We start from the raw sequence: 26542 nt of genomic DNA, 5'->3' as shown, positions 1-26542 counted from the left end.
GGCTAGAGTTGAGCAGCAAAGATGATGGAAACATCTTCCCTCTTTTTTTTTTTTCTTTTTAACCACGGAGAACTTTTATTGTGTCTGTGTTTCCATAATGTTTCTAAATAATATGACCAGAAAGTGAAACAGAATGAAGTTGAATCTAATTTAAAGTGCTTTAAAAACAGGTAATTGGCAAAGCAGACTAACACAATTATGTGCCTGCAGGATGAGGTGCTTTTATTTCTCCTCAGTGGGTAAACAGACTTCCATGCAGTACCGTGCCTCTTTCTTCCTCTTGCAAGCAGGAGAACAAGAGAAGTAACAGCATCAGACAACTGTTATTCTTCCTTTGCCTTGGAACAGACACTGTTTCCCAGGCAAGTGAAATTGGTACCGTTCTGCTAGTGTCAGATAGCAATTAATCTGCTCTCCCTCCACAGCTAGATCCAATGGGGCTTCCATCTGTCCACCCTGAAATGCACGGCAGGCTGGGATCTGCAGGGAGATAAGCCATTCTTGCTGTTCCTCCTCATGCAGACAGCATTGCTGCGAAGACTTATGCAGCAAAGAGCCTGAACGGGCCATTGTAGCCCAGCCACAGCCATGCCCTTCTCTTTCCTGGGAATGGAGGATTTTGTCAGCAGGACTATGCCAAAGGGCTTGGCATGTTCTCCATTTTGGTTGCATAATGGAACTGTTCAGACACTGGTGCAGGGACATAAGCTGGGCCTGAAGGCAGAAAACTGCCCAGAGCTATGACAACACATGTACTGTGTACAGACTCTCCCGTCTGAAACGCTTATGACAACAGACAAAACATCACTACACAAACATAGAAAAAAATTTACTGACAATTTATATGCTCCCTGAGGATGGCCAAGACCTGAAATTAATGATTTACAACCTAATAAAGCTACTGCTCCTCCAGAAGAGAGAGTCAGCCTGTCAGTCTCGGGTCCAGGGACAAGTGAATCTCCCTGCAGGTTAGCTATGGGAAAGCTCACCATTTCACCAAAGCAAGCAGCCTAAGCTGCCTCTGCAGCTGCTGAGGACCAAGGAGCAGCGCTGTGGGGTCACCACTTCCCCAAGGGTTGGGTAAGTCATCCTTCTAGAGGTGACCTTCTCTCACTTGCCAATGGCTGGTTCAGATTCTGGTTCGGATCAGATATTGGATGTTCCATGTCTTGGACTAGAGGAGATAAATCCTTCCCCTTTTTCTGCTTGAGTCCAAGCTTCTATAGCAAAATTTCTTTTCTTTCACTGCTAGCTTTTGACCAGATCAGCATTTTGGGTCTCAATTTGGTAAGCTGCCATGGCTTTGTAGTAGAATTTTTGCACAGTTTTTTAATTAGTAGTTCATATAAATGGTACTAATTAATTCCATGTAATGAATTTACGCTGCATGTCACAAATATTAGGCTTATATGTTTCCAGCAGAGCAAACATTCTGAATTTCCCAGGCAGACAGCTGTCTTCGCACTCACAGGTCCACTCATGTAGTCCACCCAGCCCTGGCAGCAGGCCTAGCTTGCCCTCTGTTACAACACCCCAAAGCAGCAGAAGTTTTCTGTTAACACAGTACAAAAACTTCATTTCTAATGATCTAGTGATGCTGTGCTCTAACTGAATTTTCAAAGTCTTTCATAGTATTCAGTCCTGCAAACTGTTATTCTATACTCTTAAAAAAGCAGAAAGATGAGCTTTCTCATCTTTCTCATTCTATACTCTTAAAAAAGCAGAAAGAAGAGCAGAAAGATGAGCAAAGTTTTCTATATTTGCGTATTTTGCTTATAAAAAGAGCGCATAATGGCATATGTTCTTTGAACCAGCTCTTAGCAATTAAAGTTGTTTGTTAATAAAGGTTTGTTAGTTTAATAATACAGACAGAAATGTGTAACTGGGCTATACAAGCAAACTTAAACATACACTTCCTTACTTCATTTGTAATACATTGCAGAATATGTTGTGAAAAATACTTTAAGTATGTGAAGCAACAAAAGAATGCAATTAATATTTAATTAATAACTAGAAGATTCATTACACAGTCCCATATTTTGTAAATTCATTGACATAAAGTGTCATAAAGATACTACATAGGCAAGTTAGCCCGTCTGTTTTGATAGGCTTGCATACAGGAATGATTTTTGACAATAAAAACGTTTGCTGCAGTGCTGGCTTTGTCAGCGTGGCACTCTTGTAAAATACAATGGAGCTCAAGAATGCTGAATTTCAACCTACAATACAAAACCAGACTGAGAAGACAAGTCAGAAGTTTGTAAAGAAAATCCGATTGAGAGAAAAGGCTTTTAGTGAGACACTGCAGGGAAGCCCAACATACATTAACCAAGTGAGCATTTGTTCCTTTGCCCAATAAAAAAAGGGCATATTACAAAAGCACACTGCATAATCAGCTGAAGGAAATGCACTAGTTTGTTTTCTGCTTGATGAATAATTAACATGCAGTTAATTAAGAGGCATTCAATAGTGAAGTTTTTAGCCACTTCTATATACATTTCAGCAATTAAGTGCATGCAAAATAGCTTATTTTGCAGAAAAAGAGTACTAGTTGAAAGCATCAGCTGTGCTTAAATATAATGCCCATTATATGTTACCATTTCGTGACTAAAAAGAACTTTAGTTGCAAAAGCGTACTGCAAAAACTCTGTATCCTCCAGCACTGAATTACATAAAAGTGAGCAGAATCCAACTGAAATTCAATTAAAAATGAGATAAAGCAGAAGCATAGACCTCTCTTATATATGGGACTTCCTCCAGCTTCATCCTTTGCATTGTCAAAACTCAAACAGACGGAGCAGAAGGAGTGCATTCAGTTCTGAAACTGAAGCCAGAACAACAAGCAGAAGATCCAGGCAATCTGCTGTGTTCCTCACAAGGAGAATTTACAAATAGTGGGAATGTTTTTAATTGTCCGTCTCTCACGAAAAGAAAGGAAAATAGCTTAATGGCAATGCAAACTTTCAAAGTCAGACACATCTAGGTGTTATCACCTTAATAGTCGGTGTACAAACAACAGGTGTAAAATTTAAGGCACCAAAACCTAACATACTGTAAAATTGGGAGGGCAAAAAACCCAAGGAAAATCAAACTGAGAGCAATACTGGGGCAGATCTACTTCTGCAAGTAGCTGTAGATCCACTGAGTGATATGTCATGAAATGTTTTCTTGGGAGTTACTGAAGCCGAGTGCCCTTCTTATTCACCCTTTTTCCGTACACCCTCCAAGTTAGGCCCTACAACACATTTACTTGTGGCCTCTGACTATTTTGTCCACATGATGTGTGTTGTTTATAGACATACAAATTGCAACTCATATTCATGCTTTTAGTTCATTTAATTCAACAGGCAGCTGTGAACCTCACTGACTTTCTAAGTAGATGAGTTAGGCCCTGAAGCTTCACGAAATTAAGCAGATATCTAAAATCTGATTCAATATTCTACGGCACCTACGACATACCCTCTCTCTCCTGCCAGGAATCAGTGCAATTTCCCTTCTTCTTACCAGGTATTACTCAGTTATCTCAATGCAACATTGTCTGTGAAGACAGGTTTCTACCATTCGTAAATATGTTGGGTTTTGCAGCTCTGCTCAGAGCAATCCTCCATGTAGTAAGCAGGCTCCAAGGTGCTCCACCACATCAGAAACAGTAGGTACTGACTGAACTCTAAATTTTGATTCCTTTCCAAGGAATAGGGAAAAAAAAAACAACAATTTCCCCAAACCCTACCCTGGACATCTATTTTGCCACAATTATGTTGATGTATAATCCATGTGATTCACATATTTACTGTGGCATGGGGCAAAGCATACACAGCTAGTATACATGCAACCTTTTGTGCCTAAGCAAATGCATATTGAAAAGGGAGCAACTATAAAACCTATATATTTAAATGTGAATATTATAATATCATCTTCATAATTATCATTCCCCTTGCTAGTTTCCAAGATGCTCTGGGAGGATCAAAACACAGCTGCTTCCCTACTGAGAATTTTCACACTTACACCAGCCCCAGGTTTGTTTCCGTCCCGGCCAACAGACGGCTCGGAGCTGCTGGTCCCTGGGCATGGCAGAGCTACGACTGTTGACTGTTACTTTCAGAAGAAGGCTAAAAACTGACAGGCTGTTTGAATACAACTAAAGATGAAAAAAGGAAAAGGACTTCACTCAATCCAAATGATGGTCTTGCAAATCTTGACTGTTTTCCTTTAAGCCAACTCCAACTAGCAGGTTTTTTCCTCGTTTCTACAAGAACATCAGCATCTGAAACACCAGTGTAGGCTTAAGGAGAAAATGGATTTTCACCATATGAACTGTATGCATAATTTCCAGATAGGAAATGGCATGTTACTTTATTCACATACATTCACATTCATTTATTCACATAAAAAATAGTTCATATTCTCAGCTATGATTGACATAAGGTACGAAGAGGGTTTCTTCTGCAAAAAAAAAGCAAACAAATTACAAGGAGTAGGAAGCAATAAGGTTGTTTATTAACACTCTTCTATCTTCACCCTTCTGCCCACCCCATCACCCATAAAATGGCATTCCAAATCCTTGACACAAAATGATAATATATAATATCAACCATACGTTCTCTGCCATTCCCATCTGAACCTCCATCACTGCAAATGTAGTCATCTTCTTTCCACAGTGGGAAATAGCAAACATTCATACTTGTGCGTTACCTTTATTTGGCACTCAAACCCCTGTGAAGTAGAAATTTTGCCATTTAACACAATCCCAGCCTCACAAAATACAGCTTTTTGAAGGATAAAGAAAAGCTTACAGTTTCTGAACATGTTTGAGACACTTTACTAGCATTCTTGCAAGGCTCCTGTTTGAATTGCATGATTATTCGGGTGATAGAGGTTAACTACCCTGACCAATAGGAGGAAATCAAGCTATGATCTTACATGCACAAATATGCATAGATTGAGATTCTTTATTTAGTTTCCTGAAAGATTATTGGCAATGCCTATAGTAACGCCTATTTTGTTAATTTTAGCTTTTATTACAACCACCTCTAAGAAACAGCAACATTACCAGAGACACTCCTTGTGCAGAAAAGAAACTACGTTCATGGAATACATTTCTTGTCGCAAATTATTTACCCGAGGCAGAAATGTTTATCAACCTCTCTGATTTGGTGGCATAGCACAAGCTCCTGCAGCACGGTGAGTTCAACAATTAAGTGGTTGCCCTGTTTGATGTTTAAAAAAAACACATTGTACAAGCTGTGCTGAATGCAAAAGTAGTTGTCAGCTGTTTACATCAAGGGACAACATCATGCTCCCTTTACTTGTGCAAGTTCTGGCACTGAATGAAGCTAGACTGTTTTTTTTTTCCCATGGTTTGGGTCAGAGATCATTAAAAAGAAGTGTAATGAAAAATTCATCAAAGTAAAATTCAGTTTTGTGTTACAAAGATCTCAAAGTCTATGAAGACCTGCAGGAAACTCCAAAGATTATCGAATAGCTATGCTGGACTCAGAAGGTGAATTCCCTGTTACAGCAAGGCATGGGAAGGAGAAGCAATACCCAGTTCTTCAAGGTTCAGTAAAAAGGGAGCAATTGTAATTAATCTGAAGTGACTCGTGATGCAGTATCACTGTAGCACAGGATAGATGACAGGGAGGTGCTCCCAGGTGAAAGGAGTAATTTGGTGCCTCGTGGAAAGCGCTCGGAGACGTGAGAGAGAAGTCTTGGCTTAGCAAATGTCACGGTCAGTATAGAATGACTAGAGGTGAGCCAACGTCCTGCCGGTGACACCAAGGACAGGATTCCCTCTTGCCGGTTTACAAGTGCTAGACACAAAGCGCTTTCCCTGATCCACCAGTTAGGGAAAATTCCTCCCCTACCAGCACTATGCCCTTCCTCTTTGTTTTATAGATTTTAAAATAAACATGTTGAATGAGGAAAGAAGTGTTAGCATGTTTCCAGAGCTTGCAAGAAAGCTTGCAAGAAAGCTTGCAAGGATCTGTGCCAGCTGGGTCATTTCTGTATACATGCTCATGGCACAGAGGATTTGTGTAGGTGCATCCTCAAAGGTGAAACTTCTCAAAGGGATGTGGAGAACAAAGATGGGATGGAGGGAGCGGGCAGGGGCAGGGAAGCCCCTGGACACCTGAGCTGCATGCAACAGGCAGGCTGCATACTGATGGCCCAAAGGGAAAGCCATCGAAGCACTGTGAGGGACATCAGTGCTGATGGTGCAGGCTACACAGCTCAGCACCGTGTAGAAGCAGCCACAGGTCGAAATAGCAGTTAGGGGTTATTGTCCTGCACTGTGAGAAACCAGGATCAGGTTCTGGTGGGGTTTTGGTGATTTGTTCCCCCCAAAAGTTTTTAATATAAACGTAATCTTTTTTAGAGGTAGATGTGTGATGCTTCATAGAACTTAATTAAGGCTGGCCAGAATCCAGACCATCTTGGTCTGTGGTGGTTTCTAATTTTGTCAGCTGAGGAACATTGGATGGGTTCAATACTTCCCCTTGGAGCACTGACACACATGCCAGGTTGTTAAAGGAGGTGCTGTTTGCAAAAGGGCTCTTCCCCGTTGAATCCAAAATGGATTGAGAAAAGATTGAGTAGTGTGGGGAGTCACTGAGCCACAGGGTGTTTCCCCTTTCAGAAGAAATGCTATCTATTATTTCCAGTCCTCATAGGCTTGCTGGCTGTTTAACCATGTGAATGAGAGCGCCCTGATGCTGCCTTTGAAAAGCTTTGAAATTAAATTATGGTATGATACGATGGTGTGATAGCAAGACAGAATGGGTTTAGAGAGGAAGGGCAGGGAGAAATCAACAAGATGCTCTGTTGTGCCTGTTAAAAATATATGGATATAGTTGTGTGTGTATATTTATATGTATGATCTACACGCAATTTATACAAAGACTTTATTTAGCTGTTCAACTTTCACTTCCTTTGCCAGAAGCTGTTTGTGCATTTGTAAGTGTGATTTTCCACTGTTTTCTGGTGGCAGGGCCTCATGACACATGAAGAAGTGTCTTTTCTAGCCCAGAGAACAACGTTCCTGCATCTGAAGTCAGTGTCCTTAAATTCAGGGCCTGCTCGCAGTGATCTCTCACCCAGAAGGTTTAGGTTACGGATGGTAACTAATAGGTTTAGGTTACTCTCATGTGCTTGCGGCAGCTGTCACAATCAGCCACAAAAGTACCTATCTTTCAGCAATATCAGAAGCAATTTAAGTAAAACCATCAAAACCAATTAAAACAAATAACTAAGCATAGAGAAGAATGCACTCAGCCTAAGATGCTCCAGCAGACCAAAGCATCTGTGCACCCAGCTGTTTGGTGTACGAAGCAGATGTGACAAGATGTTTGGATCTGGTGTTGTTTATGTATCAGGAGATTTGAGCTGGATGGATTCACAGGTTATAACAAATGTCCTCATTTATTCTTGCTTGTTCCTATGCTATAGCCTAGTCCAGGGGGCAGACACACAGCATACAGAGAACACAGGGAGTAAAAGCTCTGTGTGAAGCTTCTAATTCTGAAAATGACTTCTTTAGCTCTTATTGAGAGCATGTTCAGTAATATGGAATGCAACAAAACCATGCTTGGGGTCCTTAGATAATTCTTAATCGACAAAATTCCCACAAGCTTAAATGTAATGTGTTCTGACTCTTGGGATTTTACAGTATAGATCTCCCAATATTTGGGATTTCAATTCAAGCACTGCTGTTGGAGTCAAGTGCTTTGTGAGGGTCTCATTCTGCCCTCAACCTCTTAGCCCCAGAGGTTCTATCTCTTCTGGTTGCAGAGAAAAGCCTGAAAACATAACCCGTATTAAGTCTCAAACACCAGACGGCAAACAGAAATACACAACATATATTTATTTATTTATTTTAATTTCCTGATTTTTAACACTTAGAGTTGGCAAAATTGCAACTGGAATTTGGTTTGAATGAAGCCTGAGGGATGAATGCCAACCTGCTCTCTCTCTCTCTCTTTCTGAAGAAAAGCGATGCCTGGAAATGCCTGGAAATGAAGGGCCTGATTCACAACTTCCTTCCAGGCAGCTCATGCTGCCTTACCCTGCCTGTAAGCCTACATCCAAATATTCATGCATATTCCAAAGCAGGTCCAAATCCAAATAGTACAAATAGTCTCTTTCTTTAGAACGTACTAACCTCAGTCCCAAACCACTTTCATTTGTCATATGTGAAATCTGGATCTATTTTAAATAAGGCCATATCTGCTTCAAATACCTCTTTAAAATCTCTGGAACAGGGTACACAGAATAATCTGAGGATGTATTTTTAAAGAGAATGTTTCTCTCCTGTTTTGTCTTCGCCAAGTGTTGCCACGAGTAATATGGTGTAGCAACAACTGAAAAAGCACTGCTTATTCTCTGAGTAAAATGGCTTCTGAATTCATATGCCTGGATGGCAGTGCTTCCTCAAAGCCACCAAACACTGGATTTCAATGGAAAAAGAAAAGCTAGTCCTGCTTTTTTCAAAAATCCCAGGAATTTTAGTGAATGTAGATATCTACCAAAAATTTCCAGTCTGTTGGTATGTCTACCAGTAACTTTTTGGATCAAAACAGGTTAATTTGTTAATTTCTTGTTAGTTAATAAACCACCCCCACTTCTCTATGTATCCAGCTATACCAGAGCACCAAGGGTGAATTGTGTGTGTGCATATTTCTGCCCTGCCAGCAATTTTCCTTGCCCTGTTCAAACAACGTAGGCTTACAGTTTGCAAAAGGTAGTTAGGTCTGTGGCTCAGTTTTGGGGCTCTGGGCCCAGAGTGCTCTGGTTAGACGTAATGGACATTTTGAAAAGCACAAACTATTGTATAAATCATTTCATATTAACACTTAACATGAAACACTTTTTACAACAAAGGATGTTATTGACAAGGTGACAAGTTTGATCAGTCACATGAAACGGAATTGGTGCTGCAGGTTCTGAGCGTTGTCTCCTGACAACTCTTGCATTAAGCTACAATGTACTCGTATATAGATTTAGTGCATTCCAGAATCAATGGGAAAGGCAGTACAACATTACTTTGAAGACTCAAGTTTGATTGCAGTGATCCATAAGCATTGTCCTGGTGCTTCTCTCCATAATGGATAACAGCAATATCTGGGACCGCTCGTCATCCCTCAGAAAGGTTCTTCATCATAGCATTGAGTAAATAATTCCTGTTTATCCTGATATGGTGCATTTCCCAGTGCAATCCCCTCCACCACCCCTGCAGCATGCTCTCACGCACGAGCAGTGCATGAGGAGGAACAGAAGCTGGCCACTGCTGTTCTCAGACCCGTCTCATGCACTGACTTTCACTGGCAAGCACAAGGTTTCTGCAGCAGAAGCCTATTACCTCAGCTGGTGCTGTCCTGCGCCACTGAAATTCTTTCCATCAAAGGGAAACCTCTGCGAAGCAGCAGAGACCAAGGGCTGGCTGTCAGCATAAACTTTTGTAATACTTAACCCATTTCCTCCCCTCCACAGCAGCTCTTCAGATGAAAAAGGTTCTCTTTTCTTTTGATAAGTCTCCTTCTGCCACAGCCTAGTGCAAATAGTTGATACTGTAGAAAGTCAGATATATTGGCAGTAGGCTGCATAGGCTTTCTTATGAGTCTGTTTTATCTTTTAGTAACCTGCCTGCCATTTGTGTCTGCAGAATAAGTCTAGTACTACTATGAATTACAAAGCTTGCTGCTGCTTGTTGGGGAGACAGAGAAAAATGTATCAGACAGAGCAGTGAGAGGATGTTATCAAAGCTTCCCGAACCCTGCTTGTTCACACCCACCCTTCCCCCTGTGGAGAGCTGACAGGGAAAGAACCATCCATATATGCGTAAAAATATCATATCTTTGCATACGCTATAAAAAACTTGTCTGGACACTGCAGTAAAAACATTGGAGAAAACAGCTTTAAGGAGATAGCTGAAAACTATGCCAGTGCCAGCTGAAGCCGTTATTGCTACTTGTAACTTGTGACAGCAAACAAGTGGCTCTGTTAATGAGCCATGATTTTGATATACTCATTTCTTACTGGTATGAGGTAACTGACAGATTTACCTTGAAAACATAGATGATCTCACCTCTGCTCCTGATATGTACAGCTATTAGTGGCATGTCATTTGTGAGCCATGTGCATATCACATGCCTGTGGCATGACAAAGGGAAGATGGGTTCTGCCTCCAGAAGGATGTTTATGTATGTTCTTTCTTGTACAGTTTTAGCTGTCATGTGGCCGTGGATATCAGAGACATTACACACAGGACAGAATGCTTGCAATTACACTCCTGTTAAAGAAGTTATAACAAAAGAATTAAGCTGTGATTCCTCAACTCGGTAACTAACATCGGTAGTTAGCTTTGCTACTGTGCCCCACCAGTGTGAACCATGCCCAAAGCAAGAGACTCACACAGACGCTACATACTGCTGGCCTGGGGTGATCCTTAGGACCTAAAAGCAGTTTATTCTCTAATGGTAAATCTAAGGCCTGGCAGGAACTGAGGGGCACTGGAAAAGGCAGGTTTTTTTACAGGACAGTTTATAATCAAAGGTACATAGTTATGATTGGGGTTTTGGTTTGGTTTGGTTTCTTTTTCAGACATGCTTCCCTTCTAGCTTTTAGTTTCAGTTTGTAGTTTGTAAACCATCAAAAAACAGCATTGGCTAGTGGTAGAAACACGATTTCACACGGAAGGACTCCCAAATAGGGTAATATCAGGATGACATGTTTTTTAAATAAAAGCATATAAAGACAGGCATGTAGATTCATTCATATGTAGTCACTTAACTAAATGCATTAACCTATAAAACATTAAACATGTGCGGTTCTCACTGACTCTCAACACCTGCCCATGACTTACTGGGGATTTTGCTGCCCAGCTTTGGAAGTACATATGTGAAAACAGCAGTTTTGATTTTAAAACCCTGACTTGGCTTTACAGGCAGCCAAAAGGTGGTTGTTTTGGGGTTGTTGGTTTTTTTTTTAAATGGAAGCATTCACTGTAGTGGAGAAAGAAACAACACTGGAAAAATTAGTAACAGGGAAATGTAAAGCATTTTCTACTGTTGTGATCAGCATACATAAATCTGGACTTGTGTGAAGCTTATTCAGTCTCTGTCATGCTGAAATCAGTCTGAAAATGGAATTAGTGTTAAGAGTAGGAAGTACAGAGAGAGAGATTCAAAAAAAACTTGTAAGCTTTCCAAAACATTTCAAACTTAAACAAGATCCGCTTCTAGGAGGTTCCATTTCGGCTTTCTTCCTTAACTTAGCTTCCTGCTGAAACTTTCCTCTAAAGCCTGCTGACAACAAAGCATTAAAGGCTTTCTCCCTAACTTCAGTCCTTTCCAGGAATTTGTTCTTCAGTGCAAATAAAGATGTTATTATGTGTGCAGAGGATAACCTATTCCCTACAAAAGCATGTGGGTATCTCAAAATCCTGGGCATATGATGATGACAATATCAAATGAGTCAGGCGTCCTGAGTCAGCAAGCTGAATGCAGTGTTTCTAACCTCTGTAGAGGGCAATTCCCTTAGGTCAAGTTGAGGTCACTAGAGCAATGCAGGGAAACCCATACAGAAAACACTACGTAGGAGCCCCAGCTTGCAGTCTTGATTTATGGCTGCAGCACAGTATTTTCCAGCATTTTCAGGGGACTTTTACACTGAAAATACAAACTAATGAGCTGAAAATAACATCTGTTGCATTCAAGTTCCAAAGCATGCACCTATTTCCAAGAAGGATCAGGAAAGCACTGAATCGTCTATTTCAACTATATGGTAGCAGTACTGGAATCATAATAATTTCCTGATCCCTGCATCCATCATCACACAACATGAACTGATGCCTCCTCCAGGAAACACCAGAATAATTAATATACCTTTCAAGCATCTTCACCTTTAGTAAATGCAGTGGGACTAAGAACACAGCCTTGCAACTAAACCGGGAGAAAAATGATGCCAGCCATTAAAAAGCAGGTTTGCCAAATCTACCACCGAGTTGCTTTTTTTTGTGCTTATCTGTCTATCTGCTGTTGCACAAAAGAGCTTTCAAGACCTGGCCTAAAGAAGCATTCTCATTCTTTCTTCCCCCAAAAAAAGGAGACCTGGCATAGGCACAGTAAATAAAAATAACAAGCATATGATGCCCAAGATGCATGTGAACATTAAGTGACGTTGGCAGCCCCCGCAAATAGAACTCTGGTTATAAATAGCCTTTGTCTAAATGTGGAAAGTGAGTAAATATAGTGGCAGTTTCAGCTTACTATAGAGGCTTACAGGCTCCAAGTAACAGAGCTTATTATAGAGCATGTGCGTCAGCAAAGGGAAGAAAAGGGAGAAAAGAAAAACAACGCATTCTGCAATTAGTATCTACAATGAGACATAAATTAATTTTTCCCTTCATTATTTTTCTTCTTGTTTAAAAAATGGACAAAAGAAGGAGTGTTTGAGAATCGTTACGGTGCTAAAGAGAAAAAGAGCTGGGATTGAGGAGAAAGCTGAAACTAGTACCGAAGAGCAACACAGGGAGCTTTCTGCACAAAGGCTGGTTGCAGAGAAAAAGATGTACAAAGAGACGACAGGACAGATTTTGATCTCAGTCTCTCTGAGACAAATAAGGAGTACAGTAACCTGACTGGAGAGAGCTCTCCTGGATCTGCATGTGCTTATTGGACTGAACATAAGCCAGTGAGCAAACTTTTGACTTGACTGAAAAGAAAGAGACATCAATGCTTTCCCCTACCTCTATTCACTCCCTACTTTCAAGGAAATCTCCTGAGTTTCCAGTGATTGCAGAACTTGCTTCACTGCATCAGTATATCTGCTTTACCTCGTGTTTCAGTTCATAAGCAATTTGCAATGTAGCTGAGGCTGGGAAAGCCCCAAAACAAAACCTGTGGGATACCTTACACCCGAGGATGAGTACCTGCTGCAGAACGCAGGTATACATTAATTATCATCCTCAGGATGTTATCTCCAAGCATGATGCTGCAGGCAGGGGGTACTTCAGCATTTTTAACATTCTCTTCTGGCTGAATTGACAAAAATAGGAAAAAAGTCCCTGTTTTGTGCCTCTGATCTTCTCAAATCAGAGGTGAAGGCGGGAAAGATCCTTCTTATTTCTTTCAGTGCTCAACTGAATTAAAGCAAAACTCCCCTAAACACTAAGTCCTCCCCTCATCCATGCACAAAAGGAAAATTTTCACAGGGTTCAGTGTGCTTCTGCTTGTGCACAGTGTTTCTTGTCTTCTTCCTTTGCAGTAAGGATAACGGGATGATAGTCATAACAGAAAAACAAAAATCTGGGAGTGTTAGATGAGATGCAGCATGATATGAAAGTTGTGGTCAGCTAAGAGTTGTCAGCAAAGTTGCCTTATTCAAATGGCATGGTAAATAAATGCTATAAATTCCTAAGTAGAGCCTAAATTAGCTTTTGGCATAGTGCATCACTGTAACAAGTTAATTTTGCAGCTCCAAGGAATAGCCTTATATGGTTCACTTAAGTAATCATGCTAAATGAATGTTTAAGTGAGAACCATTTGCCAAATGCAAAGCAAGAACCATATATAACCTCTTACACAACTACATAACACAGCAATGCTGGCTGGTTTCCAAAATTCTAGTTTATGTACAGATTATATCTCCTAACTCCAACCAACACCTGAGCCAAAAAGAAGATACCTGGACAATACTAGCATGACTGTTAAGGATTAATAATTTAGCATTTGTCCTGGTTTGTCTTCCTCACAGCCTGCAGAACAGACCTTCTCTTTTTTTTTTTTTCTTTCTTCTTATTTTCTTTTTTTTCTCATTTCCAGAATGACAAAGAATAGTTTTGGCGATCTCCTTTACTTTCATTGCTTTGCTAAGAAAGAAGAAATAAGAAGAGATGGAAAAGGGAAAAATGATATGCCAAAAGCTGCATTAGTTATCCTAAACGAAATCTAACCTCCTTCTAATCTAGTGTATCATTGTTCTAGTATTTGTGCTGTTTCTCTGGTATTCTTGTCTTACAGCAATCAGGGGCCGCACAAAATGTATTCAGGAAAGGCAATTACAACATAAGCTGTGTAAGCTTAATACTGATTGCTTCTCCCTCCTCTCCCCTATTCTCCCTCCCCTTTGCATCGTCCACCACCTATAAATATGGCAAGTTAAACTATTAGGGATAAGTGAAAAAGTTCAGACATGCCTATGTCTATTAGTCATCATTCAAGCATTGTACCAAAATAACCCACAATAGATGCCGTCTTGTTTCTTGCTAGAGAGTGCTGTTGAGTTCTTGCATTCACAATAAATCTGTTTGGAAGACTGCCCTTAAAGAGTTGCCATGGTGATTATTTTGGTACCACAAAGTAGAAGAAGCTAAAGTACTTACTAGACGTATCCAAAATCTTGTCTTTTGGGGGAGAAAAAAAAGAAATCAGCAGATGGCATTTGTCAGAAAATCAACATTCTGATTATTACCAGAGTTGTGTTTTTGGAGGAATTCTGGGCTTTGAGGTTTTCTGGCTAGAAAAGGGAGAATGAATGGGGTGAGGGGAAGGGAGTGGAAAAAAAGAAAGTTGGAATATGTGATATCCCTTCAGCTTGTACTATTACAACAGTTTAGTAATAGTTCTTTAAACAGTAGGTGTTAAGTAATGAAAATCTTTGAAGGAGTCTCCTTCCAGACTATTTACTAAATACTTAACGTACTGCAGTAAAAAGAAAGGGAAATTCCAAATGATTAGTTATAACTCCCTTTTGCACCTTTTTTATGATGGAATCACAAGGAGAACACGAGGAATGTCCCAAAGAAATCCAGATATCAGTCTTTCTACTCTGCACAGTGTAAATGCAGCAACGTGGTTCTTTGAAGTAGGCTGTGTATTTGGTGTGACTTCATCCAAAAAGGTGAATTTAGGCTGATTTAGTGATGTTAGTGCACCATTTCACTTCAATTAAAACAAACAAACCAACCAAAGCCAGAAAACAACCCATCAGTTTAGCTGCTCAAATGGCTATTTGCTGAATTCTCCAGACAATCGAATATCTGTATGTGGGTTTTAAACAGATTTAAATTTTACAGTATGGCACCAAATTGGGATAGGTATGTGTGCTAGCATGCACTAAGACATGAAGTTAGGTACCTGCAGAGCATTAACAAGCAACGGCTGGTCACACCAGCACAGTACAGTACTGTATAGATACTAGCTTGTGTCCTAGAAGCAGTGTAACTACATCAGGTACAAGATATGTGGCTCAGGCAGAGTGCCATGCTGACAGGGCTATAATGCTTCTCAGATTTAGAGTTAGCTCAGGTATTACTGCAGCAGGCTGCTTTGCGTGATTTAGGAGAGAAGCAATGTGTCATACAACTTTCTTCATTCACAAGCCTCGTTTTTTGCTCCTTTTATCAGTCAGTTTTCCTCAGAGCCAATAGCAGCTTCCACTTCTTCACATACAAAGAATCCAGAGTTTTGGTGAAAAACAGCTTTGTTTACTTTAAACTTTATTTACTTAAAACTGTAAAATTGGCCCCTTTCTGGTGAAAGGTGCCAGATGAGCAGCTTCAGGAACTGAAACTCTTTATTCACTCTGGAGCTCATTTGCAGCCCATTGGAGTCAATGACAAGCCTCGAATTGACCAGTTTTCTGGCTCCTGGGTCAGGCCTTTACAGGATGGACAGCAGCTGTGCAAACTCCCTCACACGCCTTCCCCAGCGCACCTCTGAGGGAGAGCTGGGTCCCAGCACCAAGGGGCTGCTTCAGCCTGAAATCAGTCTCAGAAACAGCAGTGCTGAACAGCAGCCTGCCTGGTGATGAGCGCTTCTTTTTCCAAAGAGGCAGTGTTCAGGCTCTGGGGACAATGGAGCTTTTGCTGCCTCTGACACCTCAGGAGCATATTTCCTGCCCGTGCCCTGTGTCAGGAACAGAAGCGGTGGTAGGATGTCAGCAAGGACAATGGAAGAATGGGCAGCGCCTCATCTCACCTTGAGATGAGCTCTGTTCAACTGCTGCTCAGGACAGCAGGTCACTACTATTCCTTGGGCTTGTTCTTGTTTCGCTAATAGTTTTCCATCTCTGTACTTGGGGTGTTTTTTGCATTTTCACTGCCGAAGACTAGAACCTGACTAGTGTGGGGAAAAGCAAAAGGCAAAAAAAGGAAGAACATCAGCATGACAAATTCTCACCCCCTCTTTTGAATTAAGGCACTTTGTGGGAAAAGGTAGTAATTTGTTGAAAAGATTTCCAAGAAATTTTTCACAGGACATGCTCTATTAATGAAGAAAAAAAACCAACAACACACAAAACTAAACCACCATCAAACACCTCCCCCCCCCCCCCAAACCATAACCAAAACCGACTTCACTAGCTCTAGTTTCCATTTATGTGTGGGTGTCAAGGAGATTTCACAAATTACTTCTGGTCCCTTTTGACCAAGTAAGTTTGGCTTCAGGTTAATGTCCAGTCATAAGACCTGGGCTATCCGGGGACCTCATAACATCTTCTCTTCCTGTAGAGTGATGCAAGTCCTCAGCAAAACTGGTGACAGCTCTTCACAGGCAAAGGATACAAGAAGTGAAGATTTGGGATCAGAAAGGGAGGAGATGAAGAGTATTCTCATGCAGCAGGAAACTTGAAATGGCATCTGAGGACTGCATTGCCAGAGTGAATCTGAAGATAATTCAAATAAATTGCACAGTTATTAAGAGGCTCAAGAAAGTCGGCAAAGATACCGGGAGGAACATAGAAATTACTCAGTTTCTTCTCTTAAGTGGCAGAGAAATTGCCAAGTAGCATGTGCTAGTAATTTATTTTTATTGTTCAAAGCTTTTGTTGAGCACCACATCATCTGTAAAGACAACAGTTAAGCACTTTGTACATGGTGAAGTTTTCTGCTATAATGCAAAATGTCATGTCTTAAAGTTTAGTTTCACCATAGCTCTCAAAATATTTACTGACATGTAAACAATACCTCTCTGCCTCTTATGTTATTACCACCAAGGTTTCCCTGAGGAAAAAGTTTGTTTAATAATTGACATAACAGATATTAGAATGAATAATAGAATATTAACCAGGGCGATTTTTGGATGAAAAGACTGAAATGGTGCATTAGAAGACCTAGCAAGTAATATATGCAGAGCTCAAAAAAGTAGCAGAAGGGAGAATCAGCTCCACAATGGAATGAGCACACTCCATGGGCATCTTCATTCAAGGAAAGGTGTCAATGTAGACAACTTGAAGCCCTGGTTCAGTTATCTGAAATCAGGAAAAACTCTATCAACTTGTCTGGGAGGACATGACAAAGTCTGGTTCTAGAGGTCTCACACATGATACTCTCCATTTGCAATGGGACACCGTTGGACAAATTTTGACAACTGGCTGGGGAGGATGGAGGCCTAGGAGCAAGGGGTTGAGCAAACTGCTAGGTTAGGCAGTGACTGTGTATCCTGGTTTGACCTCTTTTTCTTTACTAGTACTTGGATGGACAGATCAGCCCATGGGTCAATGGGTCTGCTGATTCTCTCCTAGGCACTTCTCCTCTCAGAAAGGCAGTTCTTACAATTCTGTTAGTTCACACATTGCTAAATTATCAGTGTGTTCATTTTTACTTCTGTCAGTCTTATTTCCTTATTTCTTGATGTAACGAGTTGTCTAATTACTGCAACATCAATTCCTTAAGGAACTTCAAATTATTACATCTGTGTATTTCAATGACATCCTGAAGAGTTTGGGGGAGGATTGCTTCAGGCTCAATAGCATCAGGTGCCTCCTGATACATACACTTTCTGCCAAGATCTCTCTTCTTCCCTACGCCCTGAAACATCTAGAAACAAATATATGTCAGTCCTAATTAAAACAATCACCCAAGTACTGGATCTGGCTCAAGGATTGTCATTGTAATTTTAAGAGCTGCTTTCTCCTCACAGTTGTACAAAATGTCTCATTTTAATTGCAATCTTCATGTTTCAGTGAAACTACATTTCACTTTTTCCTTACTTTCATTTTCAAAAGGGGTCAAATTATACAGTTGCTCTTTCTGTAGTTATGTGTACTCAAAGGAGTAAAAGAATAGCAATGAGCTGGAAAACTTTGCTTTATTTTGTTAAAGGATTGGTATAGTCTGCTATGTATTTTCTCTTTCTTAATGTGCAAGCAGAACTGCAGTCCTGTTTGCCTTTAACTGAGTCAAGGAAGGGGCAGGGGGAGCTGTATAGAAACAGTAGTGGAAGGGGGCCCCATGCTGGTCTCTAAGTAAGACCAGTTCTAGCACAACATCTTTAATGCGAGTGTCAGCTGAGACACCAGGAATACAGGATACTGTCCCTATATCCTGTACTGTCACTTTGCATTAGTAGTGAAACAACACAGTAACTCAGCAGACATGCAACCTCTCACTTCCCAAAATAAGCAAGCTATCTCAAGAGCACATTGGGATTCACCCTTCCTAGCTTCACACATCCATACCTCTATCAGTCACCTAAACTTTAAAGAGGCATTTCCAGGGTGAATTTACCTCATCCTAATGAAGCTATGTAAAATATTCTGGGTAAATTATACCACAGAAATCCCCTTCTCCCCATTTCCAGACTATAAAGTCAAGAATAAAAGCTTATATGTTGTAAGGTCCATCTTACATCTGTTAAGGGTGTTTGGGAAAAAGCTTGTGCACTTTATAGAGAGGACACGTGGAAGAAAGAAGGGAATAAAATCAATGATGTAAATATACCTATCTGCTCTGTCAGAAGACCACACTTACAACTTTGGGTCCATCTTACTAGAACATTGTACACGGGTATCGGCAGAGGCTCTTTTAAACATTAATGGTCCCTGGCATATGTTCTAAATAAATGAGTGGAATGAAAGAGCAAGGAAAAGTATTTTATACTGGGATTATTAATCTCCGTTGCATCCAGCCACTTCTTAGCAACAAATATTCCCCTGAGGAATTCTTTCAATCAGAACTCGCTTCTTGGTCTCAGAGTCCTTTTGGGCGTATTTGAATTACACATGGCACATGAAATGTATTTTGGGGCGTAACCACAGGGCAGTTTGGAAAGACCTTGGGGGTTGTTTTGTCCATAGACTGTGAGCAGATAAATCGCATATAAAATCATCCACTTGGAATCCTAATGTTCTTGAAGAAGTCACTTCTTGAGATGAGCATGAAACGTCTTCGAGCTGAACACTGTTGCATACCAATAAACAGCATTGTACCCCCAGCAGCAAAGTCCAATTGAAACAGTTCTGCGTGTCCTGTGCAAACGTGTTAGCAGATGCATGGTACCTGTTTTTAATCACATTAAAATCAGCAATTAGAAAAGTTAGGGAGGAGCTTAATGATTGGAAGATTAAGTGATTTCATTCATACTTCAGAGATGGTAATGAATATTTTTTGGCATGGGAAGCAATAGTATATTTTTCTTCTTTAAAGTACGTCAACAGCTTGAGAAGATTAGTTCATCTTGCAGAGGGCTGTACAGAAGGCTGTGCTGAAAATAGGAAGGGATTTTATAAATAGAGTTTAACTACACGTTTAGGTAGCAGGATGCATATTCAGTGGTCACTCCAGTGGTCACTTACCAGAAAACTACTGTAATTCTGTGGCTATTCAGTACCTGCAAAGAAAGGCTGCAGAGGATGATGTAGGAGTTAGTCCTAGCAAGGCCCTCAGGCCTCACACTTCTTCTCTGGCTTTGAAAACAAAACCTGCGCAAACAATGAACACTGGGGATGCCTACCATCATCTCTGTTTCTGTTCCATTTCTGTGGAAGGGAGCTTGGAGTTGCAATGGTTTTATTAACAACATAATATAGGTATTACATGTAATGCCTATATTATATGTAGGTATAAGGGAAGAGGGACCTCTGGAAGGTCAAATGTAGTCAAGTGGAAGTATTGTTATAAGCCTAACCATCCTTTTGCTTCTGCCAGGCTTGGTTCCTGTGCTGAGCTTTCCACAGCCAGATCAAAGAAACCAAGCATGAATATTTTAGAGCAACATCATACCAAATCTTTGACACACAGCCAGAACAGTGTGTGCATTCAGAAGTTCATAATGGTCCCTATCCACAGAAATTGTAAATGAACACCTGGTCCCACCTAACTTGCAGATATTTTTACACACACCTGAACCAGTTATCTAGGTTTTTCTTTTAGCCTGTGGAAAGAAAAGGGGTGCTATTGCACCATTTCTTTAGAATTAAATGAATTACGAGCTAAAATGCTGAGAATCCCCAAAGGGAATCTTAGATGTCGCCATCTAAGGCTGGGCAGGATTGGCTGGAGCCAGAAAGCCAACATATAGACCCAGTCTCACCTGTGACCCAGAATTATCCCGTCTAACTCCAGGCAGTTAAACAAAGCACCTGACTTCAGAATCTACCATCCCTCAGAAGCCACCAAAGACTGATAAATTCAAAGACCAAGACATCATGATGGACACAAGTATCACTAGAAATTTCTCCCAATCAGACCCTACCCTTCAGCTGATACTTGTGCACCAGCATACAGAGGCTTCACATCATGAAAACTGTTGTGCTGTTACTGCTGCTACACTTTCTAATGTGTGCTCCTTCACTAAGCCCAGACCCACTGAGCCAAGCTGCAATGCTATAGGTCTCTGCACCTCCCACAGCTACCTTTGTGTACTGGGCATCTCACCGCTCACCCAGCTCATCCAGCATGATACAGCGGCAGCATAGCACTCCATCTCAGCACACAACTTCAGAGAACAAGATCAAATTTCCTTCATAGCTGCTATTGTTTTATCCATTTGGTAACTAATTTTCATTGTGTATGCCAAGTTTCAGAGGCCAGTTAAACATTTGGCAACACTAAACAATTAGCAGATTTTAATTTACGTAGTAGTAGTCTTTTGGCAATCACATTGACTTGCAGGAGAACACTTCTTTGCAGTTTATTGATAACACATATATTTCAGACATCTCCTAAAATAAATACTGATCAGTTGCTAGAAAGATCTTTACCAAGAATATTCAGCCATTGCTTCCCAGAATCTACTTCCTGCACCCACAAAGTCTCCGATAGTCTGTTAGCCGTATTAATACCTATTTTACTTCACTGTGTCTGTCCTGGAACTAAATAATTAAATAATAAGGAGAAATGTCAAATAAGGCATTAGAAGACACTAATTTTTGTAGTATCTCTTTTCATACTGTGAATAGGGATTGTTGTTCAGTTGGCTCTTTTAGTTGTGGAAAACTCTGACCCAATGCAACATAAATGTGAGGAAAGCATGAAATGCAGCTCTGTAAATACCCTTCTCTTGTTCTCTTGCAATTAGCTACCTGGAATCTGTTTTAAAATATGCAAATAGAGTAAAATGTAACTTTGATCATAATTATCAGATCGAAGGTCTGGGCTGTGCAGCACACACAGCCTGCCAAAGACCATTTTAAAGACAGTCTCTAGCACTTTTCTAAACAGATCTAATTCTTCATATTAGAGAAGGTGGAAGGGGCTTGTTATTTTGATGAGGAGCATTTTTTATCAGAAGCAGCTCACAGTGGTAGGCAAGGCAGGCTTTCTTGCTTTCACTGCATTTTTATTCATTTTCTTTGTTTTCTTTAAAATTAAACTCCAGTAAACTTAATTTCAAAATGAAACAAAACATTCCCCTAAAGAAAAATCTAAGTATAATTCCAAAGCTTTGAACCGAACTGTCATTTCTTTTTGAAAGAAAACAATGTAATGAATTTTACACAGATGTTTCAATTGAAAGGGCATTTCTTAAAGTAAAAACATCCCCTTCACATTCTCCTTTAGAACAAGTCTGTAAGAACTATGCTTTGATTTCACTAGAAGGTGTTTGCTGTTCTTGGTACAGAAAGGTATATCTACCCCCATGTTTGCCATTATCTGTGGCAAAAATCTATGTAGGTGAGCCTTCTCTACTCCTCGATACAAGGGGATTGTTGGAGGTGACTGCCAGATAGTATCCTTCTGGTTTTGATGCATTTGAGCAAAACCTGGGCAAAAAAATATCCTTTTCCTTGCTGGCACCCCTTGTGTAAGCAGTGCTCAGGAGGGGACTGTTTCCAGCTAAGGGTGTTGCTGAACACTGGGCTAGAGTGCTTTTTTTCTCATAGTGCAAGAATGAGAGGGTGAGCGGGGAGAGAAAATATCCAGTGAAGTTAGCAGGTGGTAGGTTTAAAGACAGCAGAAGAAATAACTTTTTCACACATCAGAGAATCATTATGGCATATATTGCCATTGGATATTGGGGAGGCAGGAAGAGTAAAAATAATTCAAAGGGAGATTAAAACAAGTTCACTGGCAGCCTATACAGCTATCATATGCTAAAGTGTAGAGACAATATCTGGCTCAAGCAGCCTCCACATTCCTGGTTTCTCAGCAAACCACTGGAATGTATCTCTCTGTAATTGCCTTGTTCTGCTTCTCTTTCTCTAAACATCTGCTGCAGGCCACTGTCAGAAAATGCGTGTTGGGCTGGCTGAACTTCCAATCTAACCCACTGTAGCAGTTCTTATGGCATACACTAAGGGGACGAAACTATCTCATCCTGCACACCAGCCACTAAAGCTGACAAGATGCAGAAAGGAGTGCAAACTGCTCCCTAATTAATAGTGATGCAAGAGCAGCTCTGGAGGCACTCTGCCTCCCTAAGACATGACAGCTCCCAGGACTGGCAGAGGAGTGATAGGGGCTCTACACTATCCCTAGAGCATAGCTTGTTGCTTGATGCTATAGTTTAGTACGAAGTATGTAAGTGTATTTTGAACATAGCTGGTGGCAGAAATTGCACTTTGAAGCTGTCTGGTGGATTTATATGCTTAAAGGATTATGAATTATTGCAAACCAGTACGATTTGCAATGTTTTGCTTTCTATCCTACAGTTCCAATTACTTAAGGGCATATTTGATTGTATATGTAGTTAGAATAGGGGTTTGCTGCGGTTATTTTACATTTTCATTACAGTAAGTTAATACAGAGGCAGACCTCAGTCTAACAGGCTCGTGCTAAACTTTGGCAGTATTACTTAACTGAGTAAAGCTAAGTATATGAGTAGGCAAAGAATTAGCACAAATCTCAACAATCAGGCATCTCTAAGGATGGAACCACACCACAAATAAACAAATCTGGAAGGATATAAACCACACTTAATCCTGCTTGAGTGACAACAAGTGTTTATGCCTGAGCCACTCACACAAAACCAGATTTGAATAAACAATTTCTAGGGTAGGAAGCAAAATACATTGTATATAACACTGTCCAAGTACATATGTAAAGACTGCCAGCTTTTCTTGAGCAGTCCACCTGATCTCATCAAAAGCAGTGAAATTCATTTGCATAGAGCTGTTCATCCTGATAGGAGGTGCATGTGGCACGTATCTTGCCATGAAGGTAAGAGAGGATTGAACACATGCAGTGTGAGCCAGGCCACAGAGGGAGACTGGAGAGCTGGGAGAAAACACACAGACCTGTGCTCCACTTTCATTCCAGAGAGACTGAAATCTTGAATCCTATCTCAGGGATCAATTGTCTTTTATCACTACCAACCCTGTGTGAAAATTTATGTCACAATCTCATAGACTTCTCTAGTTTTCACATTAGAACTAGCACAGGGCATATCCATGCAGGTGAAACAAGCAGGACACACTCCAATACACACACCAGAGTTGAGAACAAATGCCGTGGACAGGCATAGCCCAAAGGATCGAACAACTGTGATAATTTTCACAGAGAAAAACCCACTTCATAGCCACTTGGAAGGAGAGGGAATCCTTTCAGATTTACAGTAGGACCTACAGGGTTCATTAAGAACCAAGTTTTTCCAAGCTACCATACATGTTATCTCTATAGCCACCCAAGATATGGGTAGTATAGAGAAGACAGATAGAGTCTTTTCGGAGATGCAAAGTAATAGGGAAAAAGGCAATGAACGCCAGTTGCAACAACAGAAACTCCAGCTAGAGCTGCATGATGAGAGCAGTAAAACCCTGGGTTAGGTAGCCCAGAGAAGATGTAGAGTCTCAGTCCTTGGAGATATTCATATACTCATTGGACAATGCTCTAAACAACCTACTGTAACTTTGGAGATGGTCCTGCTCTGAGTTAGGTGTCGGACTGGGGACCTATAGAAGTTCCCTTTTCCCTAAATGATTCTGTAATGTTAGTAAACTTGTGTCTAGTAAGTGCACTTTTGTAACTAATAGCCAAATGAGACATTTTGTCATTAAAGAAAAAGCAAAATTGGATTAAGCTGATGTTCTTTAAGGAGTACAGAAAAGGACATACGATTACAAGTACAAAACAATTGCTAATGGGGAGGAGGCATCATATTAGCACACAGCTGCAATTACAAAGCATAGTAGTATTTTCCTGAGAGCCTGAAGTAAGGCTGTGCTTACACTTATTTAGCCATGGAGATATAATACAGGTGTGCATGACTGACTGTGCATGGAAACTGCATTGTATGTACAGCAGGGGTTTTGGTTACATTTATGAATGCAGCCATTCTTTTGCATATGTTCCCACTCCAAACCTAATATCCGCTTGCTGAGGATACAGACTTTAGCCTCATGCTTTCCATCACTGATTTATCCAAAAGACTGACCATTATGTAGACAAGGTACTTTAAACACACTCTGTCTAGATTCATACTTTAAGAATGTAAAACCAGATAAAATAATAAAGCACCAAACCGTAAGTTCAGCTGTCATTTGGTCTAGTTTTTATGTGCATTCAACATAATTCTCCTCTGTGCAAGAAAGACTTCAACAGACTGCGGCAAGTTCAGTGGAGGGCCACCGAGACAGATGGGGAGGCCTCCCCAAACTACAAAAGACAGGAAGAACTTAAGCAGTGCCAAAACCCTTATACATTTTCATATAGTCTGGTGCCTCCACACCTACAGACTGCTAGTCAAAGCCTGAGAACCTTTCATAACTGCAGGAGTTTCCCCTTCCATGTCCATATTTCCTTCACCGGTTATGTTTCATATGAAGCTTGGTCATTGGCTCTATATCCATTGCATCTGATCAGAACTGTTTTAGATCACCTCAAAAGACTACAATGACTAACATCATGGTCCTTGGGTGCTGTTACCGTGGGTTTTGCCATTTGTTTCTCCTCCTCTACATAACATCATCTCTTGTCTTCTATCTAAAAGGATTCAGCACAGAGTGGCAATCGCTGGTTTAAAACATTCCAGCCCTGGGAAGGAGTGGGGAGGGTTGCAGCCTCTATGCACAAAGCAAAATCAATAATACAGAGGGGAAGAGAGATTTCCCACTACTTAAAGAGGAATTTCTAGTCTGCTGGGATCAGTCCCTGTTGATTAGATGTAAAATGTATATGCTGAAAGACACTACTGTAAAACTCCAGGAGGTCTCAAGATATAGAGAGAGTGCCACAAAAAGCAAGAACAAAAATCAAGGGATTGTGCACAACTTACTTGCTAAATCTACAGCAAACTGGGAACACTGCCAGACCAAACTGCTCCAATGAAGAGAGGCATTTGCCACAACAAACATTCCACTCCACATCCTGGATCACACAGTTTTAAAAAGACATATTTGAGCAGCAAGTAAAATGCAATGACGGTATCAAATTTAACATCAAAGAGGAATCTTTTAGTACCTGCCAGTCCTTTGAGTGTCAAATACAGGGAGAAAATCAGAGAAGCTAAGGCTCCACTTTTTGCTTTCCACTGTTTATGATGAAATGACTTATTCAGAGGATAGATACCGTGAATATGTGAGCTGTGCTATGACCAGCTGGCCTATTTTGGATTTCAGCCGCAATACACAGATGGAAAGTATGTTTCTAGATTGCACGATTTCTTTTTAAAATCTGCTTTTTTTTTTTTTTCTTTTTCTTTGGTTAAGCAGCAATTACTGAGGTTAAGGAGAAAGTGTTGCAGTTCCTTTGAAGCCTAAAGAGAGTCCAAAGAGCATTCAAACACCATTTTCTGAATGGTTTTTTTCTAAAGACCTGCATATCTTTTGTAATCCTACTGCTGAAATCTCAACACAGGTAACAGAAATCATATGTTGTTTAACAGCTTGCCCTATGGAAAAGGCATGAAAAAAGTCAAAAGATTTCACAGAGAACCATGAAAGCTACCATGTGTATTTGCTGTCCCTGTCAACATGAGCTACATTTAGTTTGGACAGGAGTCTTTCATTATCAAGACCTCAAGGAATATGAGGAGCTGGAGAAAATAGAAAGTAGGACCATTCTAGGTGCCTTGCAGCGTTGCTGGAGTCAAGTTGTCAAAAACAATCTCCCTGTGCACGATCAATTTGCATACAAACTGCACAGGCTGAATCAGTCCTCTCCTCTTATTTGGAATGCTGCATGGCAGCATTTCTAGATTAACTTCCTTTAATCATTCCTGGATCCCAGCACTTTTCTTTCTTTTAAACCCACACACAAAACCTCACAAACTCACTCAGGCTGATGTCTTGTTTCAGATTACGATTGCTATACCAATGCCTGATTTGGGACCAGTGTATTTGACTTCAGTGTTTATAGGGGCATATAATCAAGTAAATGTGGTCCTTTCTA

At 40.6% G+C, this 26542-nt stretch overlaps 1 long non-coding RNA gene across 2 annotated transcripts in view; it reads right to left on the bottom strand.

Moving 5' to 3' along the window:
- LOC130602170 (uncharacterized) overlaps nt 1–25764 on the bottom strand; it is a 41881-nt gene extending 16117 nt beyond the window's left edge. For both annotated transcript variants that reach the window (XR_008972838.1, XR_008972839.1), the window contains exons 1-3: nt 25613–25764; nt 8159–8249; nt 4593–4713 (exon numbers count right to left, since the gene is read on the bottom strand). This is a non-coding gene — a long non-coding RNA (uncharacterized LOC130602170). The remainder of the gene's footprint in view (nt 1–4592; nt 4714–8158; nt 8250–25612) is intronic.
- Between the last annotated feature and the right edge of the window lie 778 nt (nt 25765–26542).

The sequence above is a fragment of the Pezoporus wallicus genome, unplaced genomic scaffold, assembly GCF_028554395.1.
Source record: "Pezoporus wallicus isolate ANWC-B61680 ecotype Strahan unplaced genomic scaffold, APGP_CSIRO_Pwel_v1 contig_2, whole genome shotgun sequence".
NCBI classification, from domain to species: Eukaryota; Metazoa; Chordata; class Aves; order Psittaciformes; family Psittacidae; genus Pezoporus; species Pezoporus wallicus.
The sequence above is the reverse complement of the archived record's forward strand: the minus strand, read 5'-3'. Positions and strand labels throughout refer to the sequence as shown.